Source organism: Schistocerca nitens, chromosome 5 (assembly GCF_023898315.1).
Source record: "Schistocerca nitens isolate TAMUIC-IGC-003100 chromosome 5, iqSchNite1.1, whole genome shotgun sequence".
In the NCBI taxonomy this organism is placed as follows: Eukaryota; Metazoa; Arthropoda; class Insecta; order Orthoptera; family Acrididae; genus Schistocerca; species Schistocerca nitens.
This window is the reverse complement of record NC_064618.1, coordinates 85,324,899-85,347,438: the sequence shown is the minus strand read 5'-3', so window position 1 is coordinate 85,347,438 and position 22,540 is coordinate 85,324,899. Positions and strand designations below refer to the sequence as shown.

Genomic DNA, 22,540 nt, shown 5'->3' with positions numbered 1-22,540 from the left:
AACTACGATCTTAACAATCAATATAAATCTCCAAAAAATAATAGTTTTCTTTTTCTCATTACATGCAATACGTTTTCCATGTTTCGATGTATTTCATCGTTTTTTCGTAATTACCAGCCTATCACAATTTTTCGAGGGCCTGATGATTCGCCTTTCTACTACTTTTAATTTATCTAAATTATAATTTAATTCTAGACATTCGCTGGCATATAGACATTCTGGGCACACTATTGTATTGTAACGCCTCATTTTTGCGTTTTAATACATTTTTTATTGATTAAACCACATGCCCTTCCCTTCTTATGTATCCTGAAACTATAGCAGTATTTCCTAGCCACTTTCTTGGTTTATCTACCTACGATATTTGAATTTTTTAACATTCCTTTTTTGCAAATATCGGTTTTCAGAAATTTCACTGCCATTTTTACTGTTTGTTAACTTTTTTCCCCTGCAGAAATTCTTGAGCCGATCCTATTGCTATTTTTTTTTCTAAAAGATTAACTTGTAGCACAGCAAATGTCACGTCTTCAGAAAGTATAGCAAAGTTCTCTGCAAATGCGAGACAGTTCATTCCACTATTTTTGTTTCCTCGTCCCAGCCGTACAGTTTATTATTACTTTTTATTACATTATTATTATTATTATTATTATTTATTATTTGCATCGAGATCCTGGGTCACGCAAAGCATTCTGCCTCGCTTAAGCATTCTTCCTGATGTTCCGCGATTCTGCCATTTTTTCTCCGTGGAGTCTCTATCTTCACTCCACTTTGTCCCTGGTTTCTTTGGGACTTCAGCCTCTGGCCTCACATTCCACTTGGGTATCTTGTCTCTGTACATGTTTCTGTCTTCAGTGTCTATTCAATCGACCTGTGCTTTTTCTAGGTCATGGTATTGTTGTCCAGACCCGTTGCGTGTATGTCAGAATTTTGTAGGTGACTCTTGTTGGTGCTAGGCAGCTGATCTGCCTGTAGAACTTCAACCTTCTTTTTCTGGTATCTGCTGCTATGATTTCTCCGAGGTTTTCCTAGAGTGTAATCACTCTCGGTGTCAATTTTGCGCCGGTGATTTTGCGTCTTTCCTTCAGTGTGCTTTCTGTAGTGTCGGCAGACTTGCCAACACTACGCACACTAATTGAAAGAGGCGGCCAAGATGCACGCGCTAACTCACGAAGGATGGAGTGAGGTCTGAAACAGGATACGTAATGAATGTTATAAAGAAAAGTACGTAGCTCCTTGAATACTTAACTTTTAATACATCCTTTTATACATCGTTCTTGATGAGACATCTGGAGATTGTGGCGATACAAGTGAGACTCTTTAGATACAAGCAATGTTACAAATGGCGCCTTGCTAGGTCGTAGACATGGACTTAGCTGAAGGCTATTCTAACTGTCTCCAGGCAAATGAGAGAAAGGCTTCGTCAGTGTAGTCGCTAGCAACGTCGTCGTATAACTGGGGCGAGTGCTAGTCAGTCTCTCGAGACCTGCCGTGTGGTGGCGCTCGGTCTGCGATCCTGACAGTGGCGACACGCGGGTCCGACATGTACTAATGGACCGCGGCCGATTTAAGCTACCACCTAGCAAGTGTGGTGTCTGGCGGTGACACCACACTTTCCATGTCGCTTTTCGTTTGGAGTGTTAGACTCACTTGCATACAGTATTTTAGACTCGATTACTGTATTATTTATAATAATAATAAGAAGCTATGCATGCAACAATTAAATGTAGATAAGTAGATCGAGTAACTAATGAGGAGGTTCCGAATCGAAGTGGAGAAAAAAGAAATGTATGGCACAACATGACCAAATAAAAGGAGCGGTTGATAGGACACAACCTGAGCCATCAACAAACCGATAGTTTGGTATAGGAGGGAAGTGTGTGGGACGGGATAAAACCATAGAGAGAGACAAAGGGATGAATACGAGCACAATAAGCAGGCTCAAGTGGATGGTAGACTGCAGTAGCTGATCTAAGATGAAGAGGCTTGCACAGGATAGACTGGCTTGGAGAGCTGCATCAAACCAGTCTTCGAAATGACGAAAAGCACCTCGCGTATTCCTCCTATATGTCTACATTAGTAACGAAGCGCCCCGTCGTATAGACATCTATATTATGCTGGTCATCTTACAGTGTGTGGTGTGTGGCTGAGGGTTCTCCGTATACCTTTACCATTTCCTCCCTTTTCTGTCATTAGAGCTGAAAAATTTACCAGAACTGGGAAAGAATGAGGAAAGAAATCTGCCTTTGCCCCACCATCGTAACCATCGCAACATGCACCTGTACGGAACCCATGAAAAATCTAATTTGGTTTTGAACGATGCACTACCACGCTCGGTACATGCTAGATAAGTTTTCCTGCCTGTCTTAGTACGATCGGTGGGATGTGAACCATCGCAGTTAAAAGTTGGCCGTCTACGTCCAGGAGTATCGCGAGTGGTCTCCAGGCGGCTTTGCGAATGTTAGGTCAGTCCAGTGCAGCACAGCACCTAGCCGCGGCTGGCCAGGCCTAGGCAGCACAGAGAAAGACGGGCAGGCTGGCGGTGCGCCCACGCTACCCGGGTATTAATACCTCTTACGTCAGGGGCCGCGGTTCGATAGCGGCCTGTCTGCAGGAAGCGCAGGCCATCATCCGTTCCGGCGAAGCATTCAGTCCCCAGCCGAAAGGGCGTCGTTTGAATCTTGTCACCCCTCAACAGATTTCTCACTCCATTTCGTCCCAGTATTGTTCTCCTGTTCACGTTCTATTTTTTCTTATCTTGTCTTGCATATTTTAACCCAAAAAAAGCTTTCAAGTTATAGACACAGGTGAACTGTTTAGATTCCAACTCGCTAGATTTCCGATACGCGTTCCAATTTACAACAGACAGCCGAGCGATAACCAAGATACAGTCTTACGGTGTACCTACACAGATATCTGATCGGCTCGCAGAAATTGTAAGATGTCAAATCTAAACACCTTCTGCCGTATGAATTTCCAGTTTTATTGTATTTGTGAAATGGGTTTTAGCGTTAAATTACGCCATCTTCAGGCCCCCTGAATGACGTGTAGGAAGAATCCCACTTCCTGCACAGCCGAAGCAGGGGCCAGCCTACAGGGGCCAGCTGACAAGACTCCCTGGTCTCCGTACATGTCTTCGTTAACGCTACGAGCCCTTCGATCATTGCGTGAACAGATGGCAAGTGATAACCGAAGGGGTCGCTGTGTTAGGAAGACATCTACAGAGACCAGTGACTGAATGCTGGCCCTTACTTCGACTGTGCAGGAGGTGGGATTCTTCCTACATGTCATTCAGGGGGCCTGAAGATGGCTAATTTGACGCTAGAACTGGTTGCACAAACAAAATAAAACTGGAAATTTAGATGGCAGAAGGCGTTTACGTTTGACATTTTATACTGAACAGCCGACGTCCCACAACCATCCTGTATAGAGATGGGGTTACAGATGCAAAGAAATTTTAGTTGATGTAAGCGAATGCAATACACCAACCTGCCAATGTTCAGCAGAAACGAAACGGCTTAATAGTGATCGTTAATGACCTCAATTTTATGAGCTTTATATTAAATAGGATCAGCAGCGCTCTTTGATTGTGCGCTTACCATGTTATCATCTACCTGGTGGGAATGAGGCTGGATGATTTTAAGAAAATGCAAAATGACTCAGGCTGTATTTGGGCTTTATTGAATTCCGGAGTTCTTCAAATGTTGATGAACAGAAGATGCTGCGCACAAACGAAAGAAACAACCCAATAGTATTCTGTTACAACTTCTAGATGTTGTCATTGTATATTAATAGCTAGGAATAATAATAATAATATATGAAGCGGAAACAACACGTGAAATTAAAAGTAGGTAAGACGAATAGAAGACATATTTCTTGAGAGGATTCTGGAATACTGCAGTGTATCTGTAAAGGAAATTGCTGACAAGACTCTTGTTCGACCTGTTTTAGAGTACTGCTCAAGTGTTTGAGGTCCTCATCAAGTGCATCTGACGGCGGGCATTTTAAAGATCAGAGACGAGCTGCAAAGATGTCATTACAGCCCATACAGAAGTGTAAAAGAACACCCAATTAGTTATCTCCACCGATGAGCCCAATAAAACTTACTACGAATGAAACACTATTTGTCAATTATTAATATCCCAGCACAAGACTTTTGTATCATAGGATGAAAAATAAGAAGCAGCATGTTTGCGGCATTTGGACTGCAATATACACTGAAGTGACAAAAGTCATCAGACACATCCTAATATCGTATCGGATCTCCTTTTCCCCCGGCGTAGTGCAGCAACTCGACGTTGCGTGGACTCAAGAAGTCGTTGGAAGTATTAAGCCATACTGCCTCTGTAGCCCGACATAGCCTACTTGCAAAACTGTTGCCAATGAGGGATTTTCTGCACGAACTGACCTCTCGATTATGTCCCACGAATGTTCAAAGGAATTTATGTCGGCCGATCTGGGTGGACAAATCAGTCGTTCAAATCGTTCGGAATGTTCGTCAAACCAGTCGCGATCAAATGTGACCCGGTGACAGTGTCCATTGTCGTCCATAAAAATTCAATTGTTGCTGGGGAACATAAACCCCACGAAAGGCTGCAAATGTTCTCCAAGTAGCCGAACATAAAAATTTCCAGCCAATGATTTGACTAGAGGACCCAATTCATTCCTTGTAAACACACCCCACACCATTACGGAGCCACCATCAGCTTCCACAGTGCCTTGTTTACAAATTGGATCCATCGGTTCGTGGTGTCTGTGCCACCCTCGGACCCTACTTTCAGCTCTTGTCAACCGACATCGAAACTCATCTGACCAGGCCACGATTTTCCAGTCGTCGACGGTCCAACGGATATATGGTCCCGAGCCCAGGAGAGGCGCTGGAAGCCATGTCGTGCTGTTAGCAAAGGCACTCGCGTCGCTCGTCTGCTGCCATAGCGCATTAACCCCAAATTTCGCCGCTCTGTCCAAACGGATACGTTCGTCGCACGTGCCACAATTATTTTTGCGCTTATTTCAATCGGTGTTGCTTGTATGTTAGCAAACGCTGTTGCTCTCGGTCGTTAAGGCAAAAATGGTTCAAATGGCTCTGAGCACTATGGGACTTAACATCTATGGTCATCAGTCCCCTAGAACGTAGAACTACTTAAACCTAACTACCCTAAGGACAGCACACAACACCCAGCCATCACGAGGCAGAGAAAATCCCTGACCCCGCCGGGAATCGAACCCGGGAACCTGGGCGTGGGAAGCGAGAACGCTACCGCACGACCACGAGATGCGGACAAACTGAAGGCCTTCGGCCACTGCGTTGTCTGTGGTGAGAGGTAACCCCGAAATCTGGTATTCTCGGCACACACTTGACACTGGATATCGCGGTACCCTTTAACGATTTTCGAAATGAAATGTCTCGTGCGACCATAATCCCGTCGGGAATCTTTTCAGGTGAATTACCTGAGTTCAGATGGTTCAAATGGCTCTGAGCACTATGGGACTTAACATCTGTGGTCATCACTCCCCTAGAACTTAGAACTACTTAAACCTAACTAACCTAAGGACATCACACACATCCATGCCCGAGGCAGGATTCGAACCTGCGACCGTAGCGGTCGCGCGGTTCCAGATTGAAGCGCCTAGAACCGCACGGCCACACCGGACGGCTGAGTTCAAATGAGAGCTCAGTCAATGCACTGCCCTTTTGTACCCTGGGTACGCGTAACTACCGCCATATGTACATGTGCATATCGCTATTCCAGCATATCGCTATACCATGACTTTCGTAACATGAGTGTATAATTAAAAAAGAGTGAGATATATTGAAACTTCACAATAAATATATTTGTAAATATATTAAACGACAGTTTAGTTGACTAAATATCTGGGCAGCTAGAGTCCGAATAAACATTTTTTTTTAACGAAAGTACTCTGGTAACTTAAAAAGTGGGAATCTTTGGAAGAATGGCGCAGTGATATTGAGAAACGCCGTTGGATTAGTTAACATGACCGGTATTCCAGGTAGGTTGTGGAGCAGTTGTGCGGAAACGTGAGAAAATGATAATAGAGAGACAGCACGCTTGCAGGAGTATAGTCAGCCATATTCCCCTTGCTCCATACGCGAATAGAATATGGCAGTGCGTTGCTGTTGTTGGTAAAAAGCACCCTATACCACGCACTTTACAATGGCTTGCGGAGTATTCTGTACGTATAAATGTCTTACGAGCTAACGAGATTTCGTATCGTGGAGTCAGCGGTATCGTTTTAAAATGATTCTAACAGAACAATGCTGTATTGTTACGAAGTTCTTAAAAGCTACCTGAAGCATTAATTTGCATCCGAGCTTGGGAGGTTAAGTATGGGTGATGTGCGTGTCAGCTGGAAACACACTGGCTGCAAGACGAGAGGTAGGAGTGTTTCATCTCTCAACACTAGACATCACCGTTAGATTTATATCACTAATACTGAGTATAAACACATTAAGTGAGCTTAGTATAAGCTTATTTTATTACGGGATGACAGACATTGACTACTGTCTCATTTAGCTACGCAACCGTCAGTTTTGGCACGTCTGCATTGTCAAAACGCTTCTTCGTTCTAAAACTCTTCCTTTACTGTTGGTTCTGTTACAAAGTTTAACGGCACCGTAAAAAACCTTTTCACTTTCGACTGACAATTCTGGATGTGTTATTACAGTGCAAGGGCACAGGACGACGTGTAGGGAAAATAAATCGCCCTGGAATGTGATACGCAACGTTTCCCTGCTTTAGAATGGCTAGATGTTGGCTTGTAGCCGGCCAGTGAGCAAGTACAATACCACCGTGGTGACCTTTAAACTTTTCCGGAAGCTCAGTGCTGCCCCTTGCGCTTCGCCCGATCCAAAGCTGGCTGAAGAGGCTTTAACGTAGTTTGTTTCCCTTACTGAAATACTATTTATTTTCCAACATACTTTTAGGTCAGTGCGTGTTACACCTTGCAGAAGATACGACTTCCAGATCGTTCCAAATCAGGAACGTATTTCAGGCATGGCTTCTTCCGGGGTAAAATTCTTTCTAACTTGTGCTTAGAGGTATGGTAAACAGTTAAAATTCCGATACTGTTTTCGGTGTTTTTTGTTGTACGGGACTGCAGTAGCCCTTACTTCGCCACTTACTGCCTCGTATGTTTACTACTGAATTACTGATCTTCAAGGTACCATGTACACAGAGTCACGTGACTCGGCCACCACATATGCAATTCGAGGTCACCGAACTGCCCTCCGCTACGTAACTTACCAGATGTAGAAGTAGGGAACCGCTATTTCCCTATAGATGGTGTTAACCGTCAGTACAGGGCCCGTGAGACCGCGTGTATAGTGCCATCTGCTTCCTGTAACGGCTAACGACGAATGTCAACACGAAGTAACCCAACTTCCATACATCGCTATCTGTTTCAAACCCGTAAAAATGTTTAGTTTTGTGCCTACGAACTACGATTTTAGGCTAGCATTGGTTTTTTGTTCTCATTTGAAGAAAACTACTGCAGAATTGCAACGAATGCTTGTCGAAGCTTTCGGCGAACATGCTCTAGGGAAAACACAGTGTTTCGAGTGGTTCAAAAAATTCAAAAGTGGTGATTTTGACGTGAGAAATCACGAGCTCGGGAAACCACCGAAAAAGTTCCAAGACAACGAATTGCAGGCCTTATTGGATGAAGATGATGCTCAAACTCAACAGGAACTCGCTGGACAATTGAATGGGACGCAGGAAGCCGTTGTTTCTCTTCGTTTGAAAACTATAGGAAAGCTGCAGAAAGTGGGAAAACAGGCTCCGCAAGAAATGAATGAAAGGCAGCAATCTAAAATTCCGCTCGCCAGATACAAAAGAAAGTCTTTTTCCATCAGATAGTGACAGATGGTGAAATATGGATATATTCTGAGAAACCTAAGCGTCGTAAATCATGGGTGAATCCAAGCAAACCATCGACGTTTCCAAATCGCTTTGGAAAGAAGGCAATGTTCTGTGTTTGATGGGATCGGAAGGGTGTCATCTATTATGAGCTGCTAAAACCTGGTGAAACCGTTAACACTGATCGCTACCAACAGCAAATGATCGATTTAAATCGAGCATTACGTGAAAAAGGACCCGAATAGGGAAAAAGGCAACACAAAGTCATATTGCTCCTTGATAACGCCCCATCACACACAGCAAATCGGGTCAGGGAAACGATCGAGGCGTTGAGTTGGGAAATACAAGGGATGCGGCTTATTCTCAAGACTTGGCTCCGTCCGATTATCATCTGTTTTGCATCACTGGGACACGCTCTAGCTGAACAGCGCTTTAATTCGTAAGAAAATGTACGAAAATGGCTCGCTGACTGGTTCGCTTCAAAAGAAGAACTGGGTTTTTTGGCATGGCATTCATCGCCTGCCGGAGAGGTGCAAGAAATGTATAAATAGCAATGGAGATTATTTTGAACAAAATATTGTTTATGAGTTCCGAACAACAGACGTGTAATCATTGCAACCAAATTCTGATTTCATACTTCTACACCTGGTGTAAGACGTTCCAGTTGCCTGTTGCGTTTCAGAGATGATGTTGACGCTAAGACGATGTGGCGCAGACCGACATCAGACCACTGTGGAAGTAGCTAATGTGTTGCTGTAGCGATAGCTCGGGCAGTTTCCACAATCTACGTCTTCCGTTAATACTGATCGTATATTGGTTCTTCCAACTGGATTTGTGGCGCTTCATATGACACAGTAATTCACGTGGAGCTTCTGACACCTCAGTTCGCATTTAAGTGCGGGAGAGAAGGTTTATAGAACCGTTTATAGGCTATTTCTCACCTACCCCACTCTCGAAAAGCAGGTGGGAAAAATGAATACCGAAATGTTTCCGAGTGTACTCTGATTTCTCATATTTTATCACGATGGTAATTTCTCCGCATTCGGAGGAGAAAGTTGGTTATTGAAGTTTCGTGAAAAGAAAAACGCATTTTCCTTTATGATTGCCACCCTCAGAACTCGCTTAATACACTACTGGCCATTAAAACTGCTACACCATGAAGATAACGTGCTACAGACGCGAAATTTAACCGACAGGAAGAAGATTCTGAGATATGCAAATGATTAGCTTTTCAGAGCATTCACACAAGGTTGGCGCCAGTGGCGATACCTACAACGTGCTGACATGAGGAAAGTTTCCAACCGATTTCTCATACACAAACAGCAGTTGACCGGCGTTGCCTAGTGATACGTTGTTGTGATGCCTCTTATAAGGAGGAGAAATGCGTACCATCACGTTTCCAACTTTGATAAAGGTCGGATTATATTCAACGACGAACCTGGGTGCACGAATGGCAAAACGTCATTTTTCCGGATGAATCCAGGTTCTGTTTACAGCATCATTATGGTCGCATCCGTGTTTGGCGACATCGCGGTGAACGCACATTGGAAGCGTGTACTCGTCATCGCAATACTGGTGTTCAAATGGTTCAAATGGCTCTGAGCACTATGGGACTTAACTGCTGAGGTCATCAGTCCCCTAGAACGTAGAACTACTTAAACCTAACTAACCTAAGGACATCACACACATCCATGCCCAAGGCAGGATTCGAACCTGCGACCGTAGCGGTCGCGCGGTTCCAGACTGTAGCGCCTAGAAGCGCTCGGCCACTCCGGCCGGCCATACTGGTGTATCACCCGATGTGACGGTATGGGATGCCATTGGTTACACGTCTCGGTCACCTCTTGTTCGCATTGACGGCACTTTGAACAGTGGACGTTACATTTAAGATGTGTTACGACCTGTGGCTCTACCCTTCATTCGATCCCTGCGAAACCCTGCATTTCAGCAGGATAATGCACGACCGCATGTTGCAGGTCCTGTACGGGCCTTTCTGGATACAGAAAATGTTCGACTGCTGCCCTGGCTAGCACATTCTCCAGATCTCTCACCAATTGAAAAGTCTGGTCAATGGTGGCCGAGCAACTGGCTCGTCACAATACGCCAGTCACTACTCTTCATGAACTGTGGTATCGTGTTGAAGCTGCATGGGCAGCTGTACCTGTACACGCCATCCAAGCTCTTGTTTGACTCAATGCCCAGGCTATCAAGGCCGTTATTACGGCCAGAGGTGGTTGTTTTGGGTACTGATTTCTCAGGATATATGCACCCAAATTGCGTGAAAATGTAATCACATGTCAGTTCTAGTATAATATATTTGTCCAATGAATAGCCGTTTATCATCTGCATTTCTTCTTGGTGTAGCAATTTTAATGGCCAGTAGTGTATATAACTAAGATTTTCAAATGTGGAAGCTTATATTTTACGATAATTCATTTAAAGAAGCTAACCAAATTTATCTTCTGTGAGAAAATAGTCTACCAATACCTACAAGTCGTATTTGAGAGTATTAAGGTGCCACAAAAATGCCCGAACCTCTCTTTCTCGATGACAACGCAGGGCTCCATACAGGTCTCCGCACCCGAGAGCAGCTCACAAAACGTCATCAACCGTCATTCCTCGGACTTCGCATCTGTTTGGCCCAATTAAGGATGAACTCCGCAGGAAGCGATGTGTGGATGATGGGGAGGTTATTGACGCAGCAAGACGTTGGCTCCGAGGTCGAGCAGTACAGTCGTACCATGTGGGCGTACAGCTTTACCCAGTGAGGTGGCAAAAGGTGTCGCATTGCAAAATGGGATCGTGTAGCCAGAAGAGTGGGGGATACAATATTGTGTTGAAATCATGAGTAAAATGTGCAGATGCCGAGTGTTTTTGGACTATGCTGGAATGGTTCGTATGATACATTCCCTCACTTCCTACAGCAGTTATTGTCCATTAGAACTGGTGTTACCTCTGTACAGATGGTGCTGTGTACAGGACACACACACACACACACACACACACACACACACACACACACACACACACACACACAGAGAGAGAGAGAGAGAGAGAGAGAGAGAGAGAGAGAGAGAGGGGGGGGGGGGGAACATTGCGCGCATTGTCGTTCGGTAGATTGGCAATTTCCAGTTCTGCCCTTGCCTCCTGTAGACGAGCTTGGTAACGACGCAGACGATGGGTAAACTGATCTGATGTGCAGACGCCAGCGGCCAGCACGGCTCCTGCGAGTGCGAAAGAGACAGAGCACGTCTCAAATGTCCCGTGGCGATAAGGGACGCGCGCCCCCTACCCGTCTCCTATCGCCAGCAGCACAGGTACAGTCGGGCGTGCTGTTCGTGCGACGTGGCATAGTGGCCGAACACGTAGCAGCAAGTCTGGCAAGCATGCGTAATGAAGCACTTTGTGCAGGCATGACCGGACGTCCGCAGGGTAACTATGCGTCTGTTCAAACTGCTAGAGGCTTCATCGATCTTCAGTCGTGCAAACTTAAACGTGTGTACCGACAGCGTACAACCTACTGCAAGCAAACGTTAGTTGTGAGGCGGTTTTCGTAGCTGAGTTATGTCGAGTGATATGAAGCAAGAGAATCGCAAGTTGCTGCGAAAGTTTATACGAATATGTGAAAGCAGGCTTGCATCAAAAATCGAAAACCGCTAACAGAAACAAGTAAATGCCGTATGGTGTACTTTGAACAAAATACAAAGCAACTTACTGTCACAGGCAAACATGTCGTTACATAAAAATCTCCCAGAATGAAGCAAAGGAAAGAAAAGATAAAAATAAGGATCAGGTAGACATAAGGTACATAGATTTAGTGTTTCGTTAACCAGTGTTTACACCACAAATCACATTGCGTCATTCCTTTTTTTCGCATCGTAGTTGTAAAGGCAGCCAAAACCAGCAAATCGTTGTCGTCGGAACTCCACGCACTCGAAGCACAAACTGGTGCTTCGACAAGCGTGCCTTGCTTGCACAGTGTGGAGGCGAACGGCATCTGTACTCTTGTACTTCAGTGTCTGGCTGCCATACACACTGAAGTTGTATTAAGTGGCGACGGGGCTCAAAGTCCACATCCTGTCGTTCCGATTTGTGTTTTTCGCTGTAGTGCTCGACCGCATAACAGTGAACAAGACGCAGTACATGGAGATCATAATGAAGAATTCTGTTTCTTCCCACATACAAATTTTCAGCAATATTAGCACAGTTAGTGAAACAGGAGGCACCACAAGATTTCAGGGTCTGTAACTAGATGACCTAGTCTCGCGGAAGGCACAAATCCACGGGCTTGCAGAAACTGAATGCAATAACTTTACCATTAGAAAATTGTCAACAGTGAGCACCATGATAGAAACGTATCTTTGCATATTTCCATTTGTTACTCTCGTATAGAATTTGAGGCAAGTCAGGCACATAGAATATTAATATTCTTAGAAGGGGAGGCCACGACGTAGGGATCGCAGATTTGTTTCCAACTTTGTACGTCTTTAGTATGCCATTAAAACTACATAATGTGCAAGTAGTAACGTGCACTGCGTTGGCAATTCCGAGGAATTGCGTCTGTTGTGTGGGTTATGTATCTATGCGTAGGTAGTCCATGTTACGGCTCACAGTGGTCAACTGATTAGCATTCGAGCTTCGTAAGACGAACGTGTGTGAGGCGGCGGTTTGACTCCCGGCAAAACGCAATCATTAATTTTTTTTTCATCACTGGTCATATTATTTAATTTATATGACATTTAAGAGATAACATAATGAAAAAAGTATATTTAGTGAATTACTTGCACGAAGTTAAGATTTATGTTTTCCATGTCTTTATTACAAACATCATCCTGCAGCGTGTGATGTCAAGAGCGCATCCGACGAGTTATTGTAATTACTCTTGTGGTCTGGTGCATTGTGACTTACTATATTACTGATTCTGATTAATGTCATTCACATCATTATTTATCGAGGTTTGGCTTGGGCTTCCCTAGCCTGTCCCTCGTCCTTGAGAACTTAATCACAAGTAGTATAGTCACATATATGAAATTCACAACAACTTCATGAAAATGCACGTGGTTTTTTTATTATATTTCTTCGCAGATGTCGTAAATTAAATAATGTGACCAGTGATGAGAAAAATATACGTTCAAAAACAAGTGGTAGCGGGTTTTGAATCGTCGCTCATACACGACCCGCTCACTAAGCGCTACCGCTAACCGGTTGACCACAGTGACTTCGCACGAGTACATCAGTTACGTTATAGACACGGAAACCTTTCTTGCAATTTTCGCGGCACTGCCACAATAGTGGACTTTGCTACTTATGTTATATTAACGGCCTACTGCAGATGTACGAAGTTTGATGTAAATCCGTGAGCCCAACGTCAAACCTTGAGGGGCATTCGTGACGTTTTAAGTAACGAACCTCACGTATGCGCCTATTTAACAAGCTGGTGGTTCTTATGTACACCTCACTATACGCAATTTCCTGTGAGATTTGTGGTTGGCAATACGGCCACGTGTAAAAGGAACAACAGCATCTATTCGGCGAACAAAATACAGATTTATCTTGCTATTATTCCTTAGAAATGAGTCCATTACTTTGCAATATACGCTTCGTTAGTTCTTCAAAGATTTAAAGGCGGTTAGTGTAAAGTTACTGATTCTCAACGTCCTATTCACTGCAGGAATACGTGCTAACTAGTCTACTAAACTGTGCTACGTACTGAATGTACGAAAACCAATGGTAACATTAGTAATACTGTCACGGCGGCAAAAAAATACTAGTTATTCTACATCGTTATCTACGCACCTGTTATTGTTTTCCTATCGCTATCGATTTCGAAGCCACAGGGCCCAATCTTCAGACACAAAACTGCGGGATGTGGTGTACAGTATACCCGCAAGTGTATCACTCGAACTCTAGCAGACAGTGAAAAGCACCCTTCTGCCACGCACTGTGTACTGTACTGTAGTGTGCAGGTACTGCGTGAGGCCAGGGGAACCGACAAGTGGCTTCCTGCGGCCGTGGACAGGAAGGAACCTGCCTCCAGTAGGATCGTGTCGCCGCTTGCTCGCCAAACAAAGGCTGACGTCTTCGAGCCGGCCGCTGGCTGCACGCAGACTTCGCCAGCTCAGCCATTACCGGGGCATCTCCTTATACCGTACGAGGTACTTTGCAAGGCAGCCGACACTGTTTACGTAACACCGACTGACAGCGCTCAGTGCATTGTCTTTCCCGGTCTCTCTTACTGTCGAAGGGCACGGCAAGAGGTGGAGCGCCTCCCAAAACATCAATGAAAAAGATCAACAGACCCGACATATTAAGTACCTACGTCTACTTCGCAAACAACCGAACAGTGCACGGCACTTCGTACAGTTTTAGCACATTTGTCCTATTCCATTCGCGTATCAAGTGAAGAAAAAATAACTCTCTATAAGCCTGTTCAAAGTGGTTCAAATGGCTCTGAGCACTACGGGACTTAACTGCTGAGGTCATCAGTCCCCTAGAACTTAGAACTACTTAAACCTAACTAAGGACATCACACACATCCATGCCCGATGCAGGATTCGAACCTGCGACCGTAGCGGTCGCGCGGTTCCAGACTGTAGTGCCGAGAACCGCTCGGCCACTTCGGCCGGCTATAAGCCTGTATTCGCGCCCTAATTTCTCTCATATTATTCGCGGCATCTATGGGATTTACGATGGTGCCTGCAGAATTGTCACCTAGGCTTCTTGGAATACCGCTTCGTTTACTCTGCTCAACACGTTTTCACGGCGAAAACGGCGCCATTCATCCAAAGATTCTCATGTAACTTGTGTTATTATTATTATTATTATTATTATTATTACACTCCTGGAAATGGAAAAAAGAACACATTGACACCGGTGTGTCAGACCCACCATACTTGCTCCGGACACTGCGAGAGGGCTGTACAAGCAATGATCACACGCACGGCACAGCGGACACACCAGGAACCGCGGTGTTGGCCGTCGAATGGCGCTAGCTGCGCAGCATTTGTGCACCGCCGCCGTCAGTGTCAGCCAGTTTGCCGTGGCATACGGAGCTCCATCGCAGTCTTTAACACTGGTAGCATGCCGCGACAGCGTAGACGTGAACCGTATGTGCAGTTGACGGACTTTGAGCGAGGGCGTATAGTGGGCATGCGGGAGGCCGGGTGGACGTACCGCCGAATTGCTCAACACGTGGGGCGTAAGGTCTCCACAGTACATCGATGTTGTCGCCAGTGGTCGGCGGAAGGTGCACGTGCCCGTCGACCTGGGACCGGACCGCAGCGACGCACGGATGCACGCCAAGACCGTAGGATCCTACGCAGTGCCGTAGGGGACCGCACCGCCACTTCCCAGCAAATTAGGGACACTGTTGCTCCTGGGGTATCGGAGAGGACCATTCGCAACCGTCTCCATGAAGCTGGGCTACGGTCCCGCACACCGTTAGGCCGTCTTCCGCTCACGCCCCAACATCGTGCAGCCCGCCTCAAGTGGTGTCGCGACAGGCGTGAATGGAGGGACGAATGGAGACGTGTCGTCTTCAGCGATGAGAGTCGCTTCTGCCTTGGTGCCAATGATGGTCGTATGCGTGTTTGGCGCCGTGCAGGTGAGCGCCACAATCAGGACTGCATACGACCGAGGCACACAGGGCCAACACCCGGCATCATGGTGTGGGGAGCGATCTCCTACACTGGCCGTACACCACTGGTGATCGTCGAGGGGACACTGAATAGTGCACGGTACATCCAAACCGTCATCGAACCCATCGTTCTACCATTCCTAGACCGGCAAGGGAACTTGCTGTTCCAACAGGACAATGCACGTCCGCATGTATCCCGTGCCACCCAACGTGCTCTAGAAGGTGTACGTCAACTACCCTGGCCAGCAAGATCTCCGGATCTGTCCCCCATTGAGCATGTTTGGGACTGGATGAAGCGTCGTCTCACGCGGTCTGCACGTCCAGCACGAACGCTGGTCCAACTGAGGCGCCAGGTGGAAATGGCATGGCAAGCCGTTCCACAGGACTACATCCAGCATCTCTACGATCGTCTCCATGGGAGAATAGCAGCCTGCATTGCTGCGAAAGGTGGATATACACTGTACTAGTGCCGACATTGTGCATGCTCTGTTGCCTGTGTCTATGTGCGTGTGGTTCTGTCAGTGTGATCATGTGATGTATCTGACCCCAGGAATGTGTCAATAAAGTTTCCCCTTCCTGGGACAATGAATTCACGGTGTTCTTATTTCAATTTCCAGGAGTGTATTATTATTATTATTATTATTGGCGTTTAGCTTACACCATACAGTCAGCTTATTCTTACACAAACTACAGGATGTCAAGGCTAGAGGTATATACAAACAAATGCTTATAACGATAGAACTCTACATTTTATGTTCTTGGGTACCTATGCAATCAGTAGATCCACTCTCCAAGATTTTATCCTCACAATTTCATGAACAGCGCTGAGTTGTATGATGCATGCGCAAAAACCTTAATTGTCTATTAGACAGACTTATTCCTTACAGTCAACTTGTGGACCCTACTACGAAAGCTGCAGTGTTTGCTATGGTTAGCAGAGTTAAAATCTGTAACAAGTGTTCAGTGTTATGCAAAAAGAGAACGGAACGTAGATCCACCCGCCCCCTCCACAAGTAAGCCCATTTATGACTGGGAAAGAATCTTAGAGAAACGGGAAGTTTGATTTCAAATGCTGGAAAACATCCTAAAACGCATGCGAATGAAGAGACCGTGGAACGTGTGCGCGAAGCATTCGCCATAAGCCCACGTAAATCCACTACAAAAGCTAGTGGGAATTAGCCGTCTCCCGTACGGAGATGCACGACGTTGTACACAGACGTCTCTGGTTGCATGCTTAAAAACACCAAAGTTTGCCTCAGGATCACCGCAGGCGATGTGGTTTTGCTGCTGAAATGTTGCATCGTATAGATGAAAGCAACGACTACCTTAATGCAGTGCTGTTCAGTGATGTGGCAAAGTTAACTGACATAACTGTCGAATGTGGGGAAGTGAGTCTCCAGGAGAAGTGACTGAGTACGAAAGGAACTCTCCAAAAGTTAATTTGTGGTTGGGATTACATAAACTTTGATGAATGGTCCATTTTTAAGGACTCTACAGTGACAGGGCAAAACTATCTCGACATGTTGATAACCTATGCAGTGCCGCAGATGCCTCCCGAGCCGGCCGCGGTGGTCTCGCGGTTCTAGGCGCGCAGTCCGGAACCGTGCGACTGCTACGGTCGCAGGTTCGAATCCTGCCTCGGGCATGGATGTGTGTGATGTCCTTAGGTTAGTTAGGTTTAAGTAGTTCTAAGTTCTAGGGGACTGATGACCACAGCAGTTGAGTCCCATAGTGCTCAGAGCCATTTGAACCATTTGATGCCTCCGGACGTCGTTTTCCAACAGGATGGTGCACCACCCCGCTATCACGGGGATGTCACCCCATTTCTGCATGAGTGTTGGATCACAAAGTGGATGGGGGGAGGAGATGGGTGTCCCACTGGCTGGCTCCCCCCTCTCCCGATCCCACTCCGCTGGGCAGTAGAGACAACAGCTGCCATACTTAAGAGCATGTGGCGGGAAGTGGTGAAACGTTTCGATCTCAGTCGAACTAGAAACTATGCCCACACTGAAATGTACCAACATGCATAGAAATATCTAGGATGCCGTGTACAATGTTGGACTAATAAAGTTATAAACGTTAATAGGTACTGAAATATAAACAAATGTTTTTTAGCCCGGACACGCTGTATCCAGGAACTGATTTATTATCAATGTAAGAAACGACCATCGCGCGTTGTCTGTAATATGTTGGTGTCACATGATTCTTGTAATACTTGAGTGTGGTTGGATTCTAATAAGTCTGTGGTGTGCTCATGTTACTGTTTCTCCTGATGCAAGAAGAATTGCTGTTTTAAGAAGTGGAATTTGTATAAGGCTGAGTACCTGCGGCAACCGTCAATCTGTACATGGCGTGGAAAAGTCTGTAATAATTCCGCTCTAAGTTCTTTGAGCATCGGTATTATACTATCGATCTGTTAGGATGCTAGCAGCGCGTCTGTGAATTCTTTCAGTGACTTGATAAGGACTTCGAGCACCGCAAAGAGCCCTCTCCAACTGGAATAGTAACTGCACTTCTTTCAAGACCTGAGCAGCCACTTTAATCTTCTTTCAGCACATGAGCAGCAAATTTAATCAGACATCAGCTCCCTCCATCTACGTACATGTTCAAACCAATCTACCTATTATAGGTGTTATACGCTGGTGATGGGATGCATGCGGCACATACCAGAGAGGATCTAGAAAATCAAGACCAAACATAGTAATGATCGTCTGCAAAGATCTGGGCCTTAGTTTAAACGTCCACAAGACTGAGTACCTCTAAATGAGTCCACTTCCTGAAACTAAAAATTAATGGAGCTGCTGTTACCAAGATGGAACACGTTCCGATATTTAGGCTCTCAACTACAGAGTGACGGGTAAGTGAACGAGGATGTGCGAGCAAGAATCAAAGCGACCTGGGTGCGATTCAGAGACATCACTGGTATTCTTTGTTATAAGAAGATGCCTATCCACCTAAAACTAAAGATATTCTGCACAATGGCGAGGCCAGCTGCAGTATACGGTACCCACACCAGAAGTTCTGAGCACTCACAACATGTCATGGAAATGCGGTTGGTGAGAAGATCATTAGGCGTTTCGCTGCTCGACCACATCAACAATACAACGACCCGAAAACTGGCTGGAGTGACTCCAGTCGATGAAATGATGCAAGAAGTGAGACTTCGGTGGTATGGACATATCATATGGGCACCACCTACTTCACTCATTAGCCTATATCATCTCACTGTTGAAGGCCAGAGACCTAAATTACGGTGGCAAGACACAGTAAACGCATATCTAAGATCACGAAATCGAAATGTCTAAATCCACAGGAAGTGTTAGAAGTTGCATGCAGTTATTTCTAGTACTTGCTGGTGAATCAGGGCACTAGAGACGGAACGTAAGGGAGGGGCACTTTCTTTAAGTTCTGTTTCTTAAATATATTATCTGTTACGATATTTATGGAGGCAGTTAATGTTGTGAATAACTCCTTTAAACACTGAAAGAAGCCGCGTGCGTTTTCGTCAACATGGTACCTTACGAATAAAAGAGGCAGGATGGAAGGAAAGTTTTAAATTAATGTTGCATCAGCAGCGGAAAAACCGTGGAACAGACAAACAAGTTTCAATCATTACATTACATCGTTTTTCGGAAGTGCATTCGGGATGGAATATTCGATCCGTCGAGAAAACTTCAAGAAATCTAAGTCTTAATCATGTTCACATCAGCTGCTTTTTTATATTTTATATATTTTTTGCTTCATTGGAATGAGTTACAATTGTCGTGACTGGATATTATAACACTTTTTATCAGCTAATACCTTCTTGCAGATAACCACACCAGCTGCTAGCTAGAGTGATTCGTGCTACGTTAATGATTATAAAAATAAGGATACTGGGCATTTGTTTCAGTGCGTCCCATTTATTTCAGTGATGGTCCTATTAACTTCCCAAGCACAGCAGAAATGAATGATGTGTTTTGAATGACTCTCCACACACAAACAAAACACAATTATTTTCGTGCTCAAATTCACGAATCTAGCAATTCTTTTTGCTTCTTCTTCTTCTTCTTCAGTTCATGGGTTAAGCATTAAGCTTCTTCCGTCTTCACAAATTGTCTGCCCATCTCGTCTTAGGTCTTCCAACATCTCGCCTTGTGATCGGATTGTAAGCTAAAGCTAGTTTGGGAAGTCATTTGCTCTTTGGCATCTTGTACTGTTTGTACCGGGTTTTGCGGTGTTTCGTTATTCCTCTTTCACTTGGCTCTATTTTTAGTTCTTGTCGCACGGTTTCGTTTTTATGCGGTCTGTTCTTGAGTAGCCTTTGTATTTTACCAAATGTTCTTGTTGTACGTATCGAACATTCACCATTAATTCTTTGTAATATAATTAGTTTTTTGTGTCACCCTTCAAATTTAGGCCATATGGCAGCACATGTGTCAAAAGAGATCAACTTAGTTATGTCAAAAATGGAAATTTTAGCATGGCACACACAACAGTGTCACATAAAAACTAACTGGTTTATTGTGAGTGGCTCTATGTACTGTTAGTCCGCTTTTATCTGAAACGCGTTTCACACGTGCTAGCCAGGCAGCGTTGTACTTGCAGAGAAGATAACAGCAACCTGCAACTTTTTACATCGCTATAGAGAAGATAACAGCAGCAAACCACTTGTTACAATGTTATTGTTATTTTCTTCTGCCCCTGTATTTTGTACATAGCCAAGGGCTCAAAATATCAGTTTTCGACAAAATAGTAGCATTGTGCTGTTTTAATGGAACAAAGCAATTTGTCCGCGACGACGTAAGGGACATTGTTAAGTCAGGGCAGCCTTGTGTTAATGCGAAGTGGGTGGACAGCGACCAGCGCCAACACACTGAAATTGCCGCTCCGCATCGCTGCTGCTGCTGCCGCCGCCGCCGCTTGTATTTCGGATTCACATGCTTGGCAACCTCGCAGAGGCGCGGTTCGCGGACTTGATGCGGGCGGTCAAACACTACGAGATGCGCACCCTACGAGGGAGCTAAGTATTCTCCACATAACGGAGTCCCACCCACTTCGCATTAACACAAGGCTGCCCTGAAACGGTTTTCAAAATCCCGTCGACACAGTCATTAGAGCACAAGCCTGGATGGGGACGGAAATTGGCGGAGTCCTTTCAAAACAACCATTCCGGTGTTTGCCTCGAGCGAATTAGGGAAATCACACAAAATGTATGTCTGGCCGGGTGAGTCTTCAATTTTCAAGTCCTGTGTCTTACACTGCACAAGCTTGTTCTTAGCAGACATATTAATACGGTAGCGTCTTGTACGACACGTACGCATCCCAGAGGCACCCAGCGGAAGATCACCATCGTTAAATATAAATAAAGTCTTCCTATGCACATGACGTCTTAAGAGTCCCTGTTCTAGAGAAGAGACCTAACAGAACATAACCTAAAAAAAAAATTCGCATTCGAATACATACTCTTCAACTGTATGGAATGATATGACATCAGACTAAAGGGAAACATGGAATCCTTGCTAGAAAGAGCAGAGCGAACTGTCACATAATGTGTTTGATTACTGAGGAATAGTGAGAAATCTCAACTGACAAGACACTTGGGGGAAGACGCCATATATTCCCCAAAAACCAGCTTTAAAAAATTCCGAGAATTGGTTTTCACGAAGGAAACTAAATTCTCCCAATCACACACACACACACACACACAAGTGTCGATCGCATACAGACCGTATTGATTAAACTGAAACTAGCAACACTTGACACAGTGGCGTGCTAATTCTTCCCGTGCTCCATTTATAAGCGGAATGGGACGAAATCGTAATACCGGTATATCTACATCCACAACCTGCGAGCCGTTGTGTAGCGCATGGCACTGCGTACTTTCCCAAAATACCACGTATTAGGCTTCCTTCCCGTTCCAAACGCGTATGAGACGCGGGAAGAATAACTGCTTAAAGGCCTCTGCGCGCGACGTTATTAGTTTGATCTTGTCCTGGCTCGCTACGGAAGCGATACTTTGACAGCTGTAGTAAATTCCCAGATTCTTCGCTGGTCCCCGAAACTCGATAAGTAGGCTTTCTCAGAACAGTTGGCATCTTCAGGTCAACATTTCCTCGACGTACAAAATTGTTAAGGCTTTCGTGGCCACTTGTTGACAAACTGCCTATTGGCTTCTGCCTCGGGTTCTTCGGCCGACGTTCATCTAATGATTTTTCTGACGTTTCGCCAGCACGAGTGGCTGGCATTGTCAAAGCTTCACCCTCCATTGCAGTTCACCACCGGCAATGGAGGGTGAAGCTTTGACAATGCCAGCCACTCGTGCTGGCGAAACGTCAGAAAAATCATTAGATGAACGTCGGCCGAAGAACCCGAGACAGAAGCCAATAGGCAGTTTGTCATTTCCTCGACGCTCTTCCGTGGGTCAAACAAATGTGACCTTTCGCGCTGCCCACTGTACATTTTCACATATGTGGTACAGTGTAATGCACCATGCGCCAAGCACTTTATGTTTATTCGCATAGTGTACTTCCAGATGAAGGTAATGCCTAAGGGAATCCTCAGCCAGCATGCAGTATATTTTTTACGCTAATACTTTCATCCCTTTTTGTTCCTTTTCTCCTTTCTGTACTGTCTCTTTCCCCAAGTTTCCTTGCATCAGACATGCCTTCAGTTCTTACGCCCCCCCCCCCCCCTACTATAATGAAAGAGGACGCCGTTTTAATCCCACACTTTGTTTACGAGATGTAACCGTAAGCAGGTACTGTCTGCCCCGCTTTTGATCCGTAGTAGTTTCTCAGTAGACGGTACGTGTTTCTCTGGTAAAGTGCCCACCCTTCAGCGACCGTGCGTAAACAGTCGGAAGTAAATATCCGACGCACGTAGTGCGTAAAGCGGCGTGTTTATGGCGTCCATGTATTAAAACGCAGCCACAGGCGCAGTCCTTGACGCTAAACATAGGCGTGTGCGCATGCGCCATGGCGCTCTCCCTGATTCGCTGGCGCCAAAGCAGGGCTCACTGTACACAGACCGTGTCGTAGGACGCTATTCA

General features: G+C 45.3%; 1 protein-coding gene across 2 annotated transcripts in view; it reads right to left on the bottom strand.

The window, feature by feature from the left end:
- The window catches only part of LOC126259556 (tumor protein p53-inducible nuclear protein 2), a 70,148-nt gene that overhangs the window by 27,605 nt on the left and 20,003 nt on the right, over nucleotides 1–22,540 (bottom strand). Inside the window, exon 1 of one of the 2 annotated variants that reach the window (XM_049956447.1) lies at nucleotides 13,671–13,802. The exons of the other annotated variant lie outside the window; for it this stretch is intronic. The gene's annotated coding sequence lies outside the window, so the exon portion shown is untranslated. Of the gene's footprint in view, nucleotides 1–13,670; nucleotides 13,803–22,540 lie in introns of those variants that run through there. 2 annotated transcript variants of the gene reach the window in all.